This window comes from Anomaloglossus baeobatrachus, chromosome 10, assembly GCF_048569485.1.
Source record: "Anomaloglossus baeobatrachus isolate aAnoBae1 chromosome 10, aAnoBae1.hap1, whole genome shotgun sequence".
Classification (NCBI taxonomy): Eukaryota; Metazoa; Chordata; class Amphibia; order Anura; family Aromobatidae; genus Anomaloglossus; species Anomaloglossus baeobatrachus.
In genome coordinates this window covers 51,572,319-51,584,746 of record NC_134362.1, presented here as the reverse complement: position 1 = coordinate 51,584,746, position 12,428 = coordinate 51,572,319, and the positions used below count along the sequence as shown (strand labels likewise).

Sequence of the window (12,428 nt, the reverse complement as noted above, 5' to 3'; positions counted from 1 at the left end):
TTCTCAGATGTTTCCAGTTTGGACCATTCCCAGTCCCTATATCTACCCTCTGCTCCCAGTAGAGGGTTGCGGTTAGTCATTCTCATTTAGATGCTTGGCCTGGAGTTGGAAGGAGCTAGTGGAACTCTCTCCAATTTGCCGTGTAGGCTGCAGTCTTGTTGCTGACTGCAGCAGTCTGTTGGTGTGTTTCCCCTGTCTGTCTTTATTTCTCTCGTGTGTTGTTTTAGTGCAGCTTTGGGGCTAGCGTCCCTTACCTGTCACTCACTAGCAAGGACTATTTTAGGGTCACTCAGGGCTTCAGTTTCCTGCACGGCGATAGGTGAGGAACCTGTATAGGGACTGGCTAGGAGTGTAGGGTACGGTGCAGGTAAGTGGAGGAGGTCTCTATCTTCCCTCTCACTAGTGCTAGGGCCCACTGTTGATAAACTGTCCCCGGTGTACCCCTTGTGTTGTGTGTCAAGTTGTGCGCCACATTACCCTGTCACAACCGTAACATCACAGGTCTACAACTTGTATTTCAGTGAATCTACTTACTTTCTTACAGGGCTGTAGGGTTTAAGGATTATTTTCTATCTGGCTTTCCATTGTAACCTTAATCTCTGGTGCAGCTCTTTTGTGACCACTCCCCTTCACTATAGAAAGTCATGTGCTTTACCATCTGATGCCGGTTATAGATACTCATTCTACTATGCTGACCACTTTAGAAAGAGCCTGTCTCTGGAAGAAGCTGAGGAGTTGGGACTATTGCAGCTATGGTGTTTAGCTACATTGGAGAAGCGTTTTCCTTGTTGTGTCTATTTTCCCCATTGTCTGTACCCTTACCTTGTGTTGTATTACTGCAGTGGCGAGACAAGTGTTCTCGCCAGCCTTCTCACTAGCCAGGGTGAGTTCAGGGCAAGCAAGGGCTTAGGAAAGACCCATATAGGGATGTTAGGAAAAAGTCACATGTCCTACCATATGATGCCGGTTATAGATTCTCATTCTATGCTGACCACTTTGGAAGGAACCTGTCACAAGAAGAAGCTGTGGAGTTGTGATATCTTTGTGTAAACCCAACTTGAGATGATGAGGGGGCCCCAAGACAGAACAAGAGGTTTGGAAGATGCCACGTTTGATGTAAACATAACCCACGATGTGTGGCGAATTGTGATATTTGCAGGTCTTTGTTAAGAAATAAATGCTCGGCAAATCAGCCATTCGGGTCGATGCTTAGCAAAGGGAAGTTTGCATTTACCTCTTGGGGATGTGCTCTGTTTTCTGTTGCTGATTCATGAGGACAGGCTGAAAGCAGGCAGCAGTGACATTGCAAATTAAACATGACACACGCATGTCACTGAGCCACTCCACACGTACATACACTTATTTAAAACAGGGTTGGATCTTTGCTTACAGGAACCACTTAACCCCTGTGATGCAAGTACCTACTTACAACAATATTTAGCCTTTCTCTTGCCAGAAACTTGGTATGTCTCTAATAGCAGAGCAACACTGAGCGTAGATCCGGGCTGCCTTCCATGTGATGAGCGCAGGGAGGGGAAGGTTTATTTAGCCAGAAGAGAAGCAGAGTTCAGTTCTAAATATTTGATGTTTTAGGATCGTTAAGCATAATTAAATACACTGATGTTAATGCCGTCCGCTCAGTGGAAGTGACAGGCGATAACTGCTGCATTTTATGAGTCCTTTGGGAAAGACTCACAGACTTCCCCTCCACTGCTGTCTATGGAGCAGAGGATGATAGCCGCAAGAAAAGTTTCTTTGTGCAGACAGACAGACAGATAATCCTTCAATCCAAACTAGTAATTGATCTCTTAGAGATAGATATATACATAGATTTCCCATCTGATCCATGAGATTGTAAAAAAACATTTGCCCATGTTTGTTCACAGACGAGGGATCTTATAACGTTCATCTCCAATAGCAAAATCTAGGAATCTATGGGCAGCTTTAGTAAAGATAGTGCAAAATATTCACTCCAGGACACTACTTATGTTAATGTGATGCAGGATATTATGCTACACTCAGATTTATACAGTGCCTAATATTCTTCCGGACAGTAATCCACCGCATACACACGCAGGAAAAAAAAATAGTATCTGTAGTCTGTTCCTCGTTACTCGTACACTCATTTGTGTAATGGCTTCATAGGACTATAATTACGTTCTCCAGGAGCATTATTCATACATAAGCGCCACAAGCTCTTGGACTTCGGTTCCATTTCCCCATCTTATATAATTCTGTCAGATTTCTAATTGTAAACCGTATTCTGTATACCCAAAGGCATAGGCTGGAATTTACAAATCATATCGCCCTTCTGTATATGTTTGGATTATATACCATTACTATTTTAGGTCCGGACTATTCAACGGTTACCATTTTTGTTTTTATACATGCCATAATATTTCAATAGCTCCTTTGTAGTGATGGGCGAACCCCCCCCAATGTTCGAGATCGGGAGTCTCAGAGTCTCACCCGAACTTTTTGCAAAGTTTGAGTTCGGGGCCGGAGATAACGCGAACTTGCGTCCGAACCCTGAGCTTAAACTTTACAGTTATGGGATGGGGGCTGTATAATAAAGAATATAGTAAATAATAAACATTCTCACTATACTTACCGGTCCCGCGACGCATTATGCAGACCCGCTCAGCCGCTGGCTGTCTCCCGGCTGCTTCTACTTCTGGGTCCGATCATTAACTTCCAGTGGTATTCACTGCACTGCTCGTCACTCAGCAGTCTTTGGCTTTTTTCGTCCGTGTTCGTGGTGACGTCAGGGTTCACCCGAGTCCTTGGCTTAGCCATGGACTCGATTGAACTTTGACTGTCACTGTCCGCCTGCTTCTCGCTCTGTAGAGACGCTTGTCTGTACAGAGCGATGAAGCAGAGCTAACATTGCTCTCCTTGTGGACTACATCTGACTAAGGATTTTTTTTATAATAAAGATGGAGTCTTTAAATTTTTTTTGTTTTATTTCGAATTTTTTTTTTCTGTGTGTTGTGTTTTTCTTTTTACTGTTTACTAGAAATTCAGGAAAACTAGTGTTCGGGACTATGTGTTCGGTACAGACCCCAAATTTTACAGTTCAGGTTCACCCCTTACTACTCCTATGGCCTAATGAACTCCTCAAAAACATGCACATAGTTCAGCCATCTATACTTGTGTTTGTCAGCTGCTTACTCCACTTTTTCAGAAAACAACTGCCAGCGGCTTTTTGTCCCTTGAGAAAAAAGGATTAGACATGTTGAAATTTAACATGCCCAATCCTTTTTTCTCGTCAACATAGGTCAAGCATGTCATTAGGTCAAGGCTTCTCAATATTTTTTTCTACTGAGCCATCAGCAGTCAGATAGTGTAGTGGCCAAGCCTCACTATTATTTTTAGTCAATGACAAAATTTGTAAAAAAAATTACCTTGGTTTGCCTCCTGAATCCAGCAGCCCATTTAAGGGTTATTCTTTCTGAGCTCACTTCCATATTACACATATGCCAATAGCTGATGATCGTGCATGCGTCCCGGCAGTTATTAGGTATCTCCGATTTTACTCACCTCCCAATGTATAAGTGCACTCAGCCAGAATAACCCTATAAGGCTATGTGCACATGTAGCAGATTTTCTGCACACAAAATTGCATGTTTTCGCACAAAAAATGCTCATTTTTTATTGAATTTTTGCAAGCGTTTTTCTGGCTTTTTTCGGCAAGATGATCGCGGGGGTCCAGGCGCTGTATCCCCGCAATTTCCGCTGGGTCTTCAGCTGATGTTACAGCTGGGACCAGGCTCTCACTGCTCGGAGCAGTGCCCGTGCCGCTCCTGGCTGTTTAACCTCCTGAATACTGCAATCAATGCGATCGCAGCATAATACAGGAGGCAGGGAGAATGATCCCTGTAATGCGATCACAGAGACCCAATCACTGCCATGGCAACCCTGGGTCATCACAATGATGACCCCGGGTTACTGAGCTATGGAGAGCCTCACACACCATGCTGGATGCATGGAGTATGAAGTGAAGTGTCATTGCTGCGTGTGCAGCACTGACAGATATAATCTATTGCAGTGATCGAGCTTGAGCACGGCAGTGGATTATATCAGATGCAGGAAAAAACGCTGAAAGAATTGACATGCTGCAGATTTTTTCTGCACCAAAATCTGCAACATGTGCACAGCAATTCAGGATTCTCATAGACTTTGCTGGGATGCATTTTTCCTTGCAATATTGATTAAAATCTGCAAGAAAAAAAGCATGAAAATACACAAAAAAAAATGCAGCCTGGGCACACAGCCTAAAGCTATGTGTGCACATAAGTGCGTTCTGCACCGCAGCGTAAAGTCACTGCTTGTGCGCTTCAGAACGCTGCTGAAAAGCTGCATTCTGAAAGTTTGGTGTCTGCAGAATTCGTGCGCTCTGGATGTTGCCTCTCCCATAGACAGAGTGGAGAGAGCATCCAGAATGCACAAAACAATTGACATGTTACTTTTTAGAACGCAGCGTTTTGACAGCATGCAAAATGCTACTCTCTAAAAAGCAACATGCGGATGGAATTTGTGCAATCTATATAGATTGTGCTGGGGACGCAGGACGCATGCTTTTACGCTGCGGTGCAGAACGCAGCGTAAAAGCATGTAATTACGCAACGTGTGCACATGGCCTAACAGTGTTCCCTAACCCCAGACCTCAAGAGCCAACAGTGCATGTTTTCAGGACTTCCATAGTATTGCACAGCTCATAATTTTAAAAAGTGAAGATTCCAACACGTGTAATGCAAAAGAAATCCTGAAAACATGCCCTGTTGGTGGCTCTTGAGAACTGGAGGTGGGGAACAATGCCCTATAACATAAGGACAAGAAAGTAAGTTATGTGACAGCAGGTAGTTACAACATTTTACAGCTTGTAGTACTTTCTGTCATGACTATCTTCCCAGTAGATCCTCATGAGTAAAGCCCGCTTTCCACGCTGCAATATATCTTACAATGTGTCGGCGGGGTCACGTCGTAAGTGACGCACATCCGGCATTGTAAGGTACATTGCAGTGTGTGACAGGTACGTGCGATTGCGATTGAACGGTAAAACGTTCATCGCATACACATCGTACCTTTCTGTAGAATTGCACGTCAGATTGTTCATCGTACCCGGGGTAGCACACATCGCAGTGTGTGACACCCCGGGAACAATGAACAGATCTTACCTACGTCCTTTGGCTCCCGGCCCACAATGCGGAAGGAAGAAGGTGGGCGGGATGTTTACGTCCCGCTCAGCTCCGCCCCTCCGCTTCTATTGGCCGGCTGCCACGTGATGTCGATGTGACGCCGAACGTCCAACCCACTCCAGGAAGTGGACGTTCGCCACCCACATCGAGGTCGTATGGAAGGTAAGTACGTGTGACGGGGGTTACTCGTATGTGCGGCACATTCAACAAATTGAACGTGCCGCACATACGATGGGGGCGTTGCAAATCGCATACGATATCGTATGCGAAATTGCAACGTGTAAAGCAGGCTTAACGCCCGTCTCACAGTCTTCAAACAACTACTTCAGACTTCTTGCACAAATTATACACACTTTATAAGCTGCCATATAGTACTTCTATATAATAATTAATTACAGAGTAATATCTGTAAGACTGCAGACCAGGGTTGCCAACCATCCAGAAATTGCAGGACAGTCCGTAAAAATGTATCACCTTTTTGCCCTGTCTGTAAACTTTTTTTTTTTTAAGGAGGCTGTATTTTTGTTTTTTTTTTGATGCGGAGAAAACCTTTTACAGATTATTTTGCCTGTAATTATCAGCATTTTACAATTTTCAGTGAATCTAACTGATGTCTTCATACCAGAAATATTGTCTCAGGTATGTATGTCACTCTTGACAGACAGTCCTGTGGAGTCCGGCTGTAGAAGGTTGCGGCGTTTGGTTACACAAGCGGCTCTCTGACTTTCCCTTTTTTCCCCGCTTGCTTGCTTACCTTTCTCTTTAAGGGTACCGTCTCACTAAACGACGTACCAGCTATGCCGACCACGATACGACCTGGTCAGGATCACCAGGTGCGTCGCTACATGGTCGCTGGTGAGCTGTCAAACAAGCAGATCTCACCATCGACCAGCGACTCTGTGCTTGGTAACCAGGGTAAATAGGTGACTAAGCAAAGCGCTTTGCTTGGTTACCCGATATTTACCGCGGTTACCAGCGTACACCACTTAGCGCTGGCTCCCTGCACACGTAGCTAGGGAACACATCGGGTTACTAAGCAAAGCGCTTTGCTTAGTTACCCGATATTTACCTTGGCTACATGTGCAGGGAAGCCAGCGCTAAGCGGTGTACGCTGGAAACCAGGGTAAATATCGGTTAACTAAGCAAAGCGCTTTGCTTGGTTACCCGATATTTACCCTGTTTATCAGCGTACGCTGCTTACACAGAGTCGGTGCTCGTTGGTCTCCCGCCGTCAAACACACCAATGTGTGCTGCACAGCGGGAGACCAACTAGCAAAAAATGAACCAGAACAGTGTGCAACGATCAGCAAATTCGCAGCAGGGTCCAGGTCGCTGCTTAATGTCACACACAGCGAGATCGCTAATGAGGTCACTGGTACATCACAAAACCTGTGAGTCAGCAGCGATGTCGCTATGTGAGAAGTACCCCTAAGACCCTGTGGATTTCCTCACCTTTTCATCTATTAATCATCAGCACTTCCCTTTTTGTCTTTAATTACCCTCATTCCCCCTTGCTCTGAGCTGATGATAGGTTTAAAAACCCTTTACAGGTCTTGAGTGCAAGTAGTTGACTCGTATTCATCTGGAGAAACTTTGTTGTTGCAGTTCCTCTCCCTGAGTCATCTGGAGAGAAGTTATTTGTTTACATTCCTCTATGAGTATTCCCTGTGTGGTCTTTAGTATTTAGTGGGGTTGACTAAGTGCTCATCCCGTCCGCTCCCAACCTAGGGCCCAGTTCAGGGTCAGGTATCCTGCTTGGCGCATAGGCACAGAACCTCTCTAGGGTGGTGAGGGAAGCCAGGGGCCAGCGATAGGTTTGCTCATGGTTCACCATGTTTCCAAAAAAATAAAAAGTAAAGTTGTCAACCTCTTTTCAGCCAGTGCTATGTGATTTAATGTTTTTTTCTTAGGCTGAGTAATAATAAGTGACTTATTACAGGATACTTTAGCCCTCCACACACTTTAGATGGCTGCCGGACAAACGACAGTTCAGACGATTGTTTGGCCAGCAGGGTTCTTTCCTCACTCTTTCGTACAAAAGATGGCTCTCTCTGCTGTGTGCTTTTGTGTTCTCCATGAGAACGCCGCTGCCAGATTCCTCAGATGGCAACTCATCTCTAATGAACAAAATGATTGGTAGTCCAAAATTGGACATGCCAAGTCCTTATCTCCAGCGACAGTCATGTGTCGGGGGCCCCCTTACACAGTACGCAAACTCTTGGCCAAGCCAGTCAATATCTGTGGGTTCAGCTGACGTTAGTCCAATGTTTATGGGGTCCATAAATATTCTGCTTCATCTACATAGCTAAGATAAAGATTACTACATAATTAGTAATGAAATTTCATAAATCTGATGTCATTGTTCGCAAATCCACAACTTGTATTTGAGTGAATCTACTTTCTTTCATTGCTGTAGGGGTTAAGGACTGTTTCCTATCTGGCTGTCCTTTGTAGCCTTAATCTCAGGTGCAGCTCTTTTGCGACCACTCCCCTTCGCTAAAGAAAGTCATGTGCTTTACCATCTAATGCCGGTTATAGATTCTCATTCTATGCTGACCACTTTGGAAGGAGCCTGCTCTGGAAGAAGCCGAGGAGTTTTGACTATTGCAGCTGTGGTGTTTAGCTGCATTGGAGGAGCGTGAATGTTTTCCTTGTGTCTATTTTCCCCTCTGTCTCACCTACCTTGTGTTGTATTATTACAGTGACGAGACTAGTGTTCTCGCCAGCCTTCTTGCTAGCCAGGGTGAGCTCAGGGCGAGCGAGGGCTTAGGCATGTGACGGCAGCGGAGGAGGGGGGAAGGATTCGTATAGGAGTGTTGAAGAGCATTGGGTAAAGACTCAGGTGAGTTGCAGGAGGTGTTTCCTCTTCCCGTCGCAAGGGCCTTCCTTCTATACTATTCATGTTGATACCCTTGTATTGCCTTGCACGCTGAGCGTCTGAAGGCTCTGGCGTGACATCTGAAGCCTGTTTACTGAAGTGGCATCTATCTGATTGGACCCCTTATAACCACCCACTTTTGTTCAATAAGTAATGATAGTAATATTAATGACTTGGGTCCACAGAAGTCTCCAGCCATATAAAGAACTATATGTATTGTGAGGCTGCACTCACTGAACTAATAGGGGATACTCGCTTGGCTGCTAGATTAAGTCACACAGGAACTACTTTCTATTTAAATAGTCCATTGGGTTATTCACAAACAAACAGCACTGCAGCAACATAACAAAGGCCTTCTTGCAGCTTTAAAGTAAGACAAACATCAGCCTTTCTTTGGCTTTACAGAAACGTATATGTCATACAGTCCGTTTCATCCCCGCGGGTATGCGTGCATGGCCTCGTATACAATCCCGCACAGCAGTATCCCAGTGGAAGTATAACACTATTCACGCACTGGCCTTGGTCAGTATACAACTCCTTTTTGAAGGTTACATTTCTGGAGCTTGAGCAAGGCTCCAATGGACACTTAAGAAGATTGCCTCACTGGGTTCACCAACCAGGAACTGTGACTTCAGCTTCCTAAGCACAGAGCGACCACAGGCTCCATACACCTGGCCTCCTAGTCAGTGTGTTCCTAGGGAAGTCTGCAGCTGGCTCTAAACCCACATGGTCTCCAAACAGTGTGCCTACAGGAAGTAAACTGCTTCCAAGCACACTGAGAGACCATGTGACCAAACAACCAGTCTCATATATCACACCAGACACACCCATAGGTGGAGGTATGTGAATAGCCAGAGCTGCCCAGCACTCTGACAATTCATCTCTGCCCGCTCCCTGTTCTTGTCATTACCTCCTGGCTTCTGACCACGGACCATTACCTGACAAGATCTCTGTCTGCTCCTTGAATCTAAGGGGTATTTTGCACGTTGCGACATCGCTAGCTTCGGCTAGCGATGTCCAACGAAATAGCACCCGCCCCCGTCGCACATGCGATATCTTGTGATTGCTGCTGTAGCGAACATTATCGTTATGGCAGCATCACACGCACATACCTGGTCGGCGACGTCACGGTGACTGTCGAACTATCCCTCCTTCAAGGGGGAGGTGCGTTCGGCGTCACCGCGACGTCACTAATCGGCCGGCCAATAGAAGCGGAGGGGCGGAGATGAGCGGGACGTAACATCCCGCCCACCTTCTCCCTTCCGGATTGCCGTCGGGACACAGGTAAGGTGATGTTTGTCGTTCCAGCGTCTTCACACACAGCGATGTGTGACCCCGCTGGAGCGACAAACAACATCGTACCTGCAGCAGGAGCAACATTATGAAAATGAACGACGTGATCACCGATTTTTGACTCTTTCACGCTCGTTCATCGTCGCTCCTAGGATTTACACATTGCGATGTCGCTACCGGCACCGGATGTGCGTCACAACAACCGTGACCCTTACGATATTTCGGTAGCGATGTCGCAACGTCCAAAGTACCCCTAATTCGTACTCTCCTGGAATTCTGACCCTCGACCTGTGACTTGCCTGCGTTTCTTATTACTCCCTGTGTCCTGTCGTGTCCTCATGTTTCCTGACCCCGGCTTGTCTGACTACCCTTCCATCTATACTATCCATAGGTAGTGACTAGTATCACAACATTAACATTTTTTGGAGAATTTTGTGGTGGCCTCGTGATGCACGTAAGAGCCACTAGCATTGTGGTATAGGATACGGCGTTAAACGTCTCTATAACCAAACACCGTATATATAAATAGGCTCACCATCCGCACTAATGTATTGCTCATCCCCAAGTTCTTTCTTTCCATGTTTATTTTTTTTTCATTTCTCATTTTCTAGGACCATTTTCAGGTTGTGCTTGCTCTCTATATTCCTTGTGCTCCTTTCTTCTCCCTCCCTCTTTCTCTCCTCCTCCTCCTGTTCGCCGTCTCTCTCTCCTCCTCCCTCCCTTCCCCTATGCTTTTGCTCTAATGCATTTCACGACCGTGCCGTTATATTCAATACAATCTTTATTCACTCCCCTGAGAGGTTACCCTAAAGGAGGGTCAAGCTAACCAAGAGCGGTCACCAATTCTATTGGGGGGTGCACATAAATGGAGGGGGGCTGATTTCAGGGAGGCGATTTGGACCCAAGGAAGAAAGCAATTTCTCTACCGTATATGAAAATCTTCTCCTGTCTACAAGGGCTTCTGCACTGCGATGTATAAGAGCGGTGAGAAAGATGCCTTTCTATATTTCCTTCCTCATATCTCTGCATTTCTTTCCATCTGAATGCGTTTTATAGGACATTTTCTGGTTTGGTGCCAGGTTTATAATATTCCTTACGTACCTGGTTCTTCTGTAAGCCCCGGCTATCGAGCTGTAAAACTGATTCTTGAAACTACTTCTGCGAATGCCCCATAAACTATTCCTTATCACATGCACTTAATAAGCGTTCCTGCTAGATAGGACGCTTTCTATTATTTTTTTTTCGGCTCCGCGATACAAGGTCATTATCTTGTCATGTACATATTTGTTGTCACACCGAGAACTTATCTCACATCGCTGTGTATATCTCTATGTGCTCGTCCCTTGTCCAACCATATCTTGAGCATTAATTATTGTGGCTTCCCGGTTTTCTCTTCTCTTTACCTCGTTTGACTTATTCTTCTCAGGATTTCAGATTTGCACTACCATCACCATTTCATGCTTCCGTTCCGGCTGAAGAGAGCAGAACGCCCACTATTGCGACTCTTTTTGTTTGCCTATCTCCTCCTATTGTTCCCTGGTGTCTCACCTGTGAATCTTTTCGACTACCTCTCCCCATCGCAAGATGAACCCTACGCTGACCCATAATGGTGAGGTCTAATTTTCTTTTGAGGGACTAAGTCCACACTCTTGGCTTTGATGTCTCCTCACGTCTCCCTTCTGCCGCCTCTCATCTCATTAAGAAGCCTACAAAGCTTAACAAGTATCAAAACGAGCCCATTTCGCTATCTTGCCTCTTCCCCACCTTCTGTTAACACATTAGGAGCTCGTGCACTTGTATTCCGGTTCATCTGACAATTGTACACGTTATTACGAAGAAGTTTAATTAGCCTGAGACGTTACTTGGGTTCACAGCGCATAGACAGCACTGTCTGTTCTCACTTCTCCCTCCCTTTTTTCTCTATCATTCTCTCCTTCTCGTCAGCCTGGGTTGTTTTTTTTTAGGTTTTTTTCTTTTTTTACATTGTGTGTACGCCTCCAGGCTCTGTTATATCTGCCACAATTCATGGCTGGTGTGTGTGTGATGTTGTGTTCTGTTGTGAGAAAAAAAAAGACGAAAAGGGCCAGTTAACTAAAAATAACTCAACTCGGCACACATACTTTCGAAAAGAAGCACTCAAACATCCTTGTCTTTGGAAGTGATGGCACATTATTTGGCAATACGTCTTGTGTATAGTCTGTTTAGATGTTTTATGCTATCTATATGTGTTTTAGATGGGTGGAAACTGTCGCCCAAGAGGTTGAGGGGCCCATTTCTTACTTCCGAAACAGGTGGAATTGTACAATTTGAGTTATTGGACTGAAAAGGACCCATATACTGTTCTTGCATAGGGACCCTTTTCTGTCTGTGGCTTAATAATACATAAAACTATACAAAACAATTTGTTCCAAAATTGCAAAGCTGATTTAGATTGTCCTGGGTTCAAATCTCACCTAGGACAACATCTGTAAGCAGTTTGTATGTTCTCCCCGTGTTTTCTTGGGTTTCCTCTCGGTTCTCCGATTTTCATCCCATACTTCATATGGATCATTTGGTCATTTATCTATTTTGGTCATTTGTCATTTAGATTGTCAACCCATTGTGACAGTGGGGACAATGTCTGTAAGGTGTTTCGGAATATGATAGTGCTATGCAATCAAGTAAAATAAATAATAAAAACAGCAAGTAAACAAAATAATAAAGTATAAAACTACTAAAAAAAATATGACCTCTTAAGCAGTTTAGGAAGCTCCTACGATAGGACTTGACACCTGTGGATCAGTTGCTGGCACCATTGGATGCTGTTGTCTATATTGGAGGTTGAAGGGCACCCCTTGTTAGAGTAATGCGGGACACATAGAGAGTCCTTGATTAATTTAGGTTTCAACATATAACTTAAGGATACAAGCCTCCGATGCTTCCCCAATTAATGACTTAATCCATTTTTTTTCTCAGGGAAGATAAGTCACCACCAGACTTGTCTCTGGCATTTTTTCTTGGGAAAAATAAGCCATCACCAGACTTGCCTTTGGCAGTTTTGTTCTCGGTGAAGATAAGCC

The 12,428-nt window shown here is 44.9% G+C and overlaps 2 protein-coding genes across 4 annotated transcripts in view; one reads left to right on the top strand and one right to left on the bottom strand.

The window, feature by feature from the left end:
* Nucleotides 1-12,428, bottom strand: part of MACROD1 (mono-ADP ribosylhydrolase 1) — a 1,024,390-nt gene that overhangs the window by 370,817 nt on the left and 641,145 nt on the right. The gene's annotated exons all lie outside the window — the stretch shown is intronic.
* Nucleotides 1-12,428, top strand: part of FLRT1 (fibronectin leucine rich transmembrane protein 1) — a 293,497-nt gene that overhangs the window by 167,514 nt on the left and 113,555 nt on the right. Inside the window, exon 1 of one of the 2 annotated variants that reach the window (XM_075326647.1) lies at nucleotides 10,125-10,353. The exons of the other annotated variant lie outside the window; for it this stretch is intronic. The gene's annotated coding sequence lies outside the window, so the exon portion shown is untranslated. Of the gene's footprint in view, nucleotides 1-10,124; nucleotides 10,354-12,428 lie in introns of those variants that run through there. 2 annotated transcript variants of the gene reach the window in all.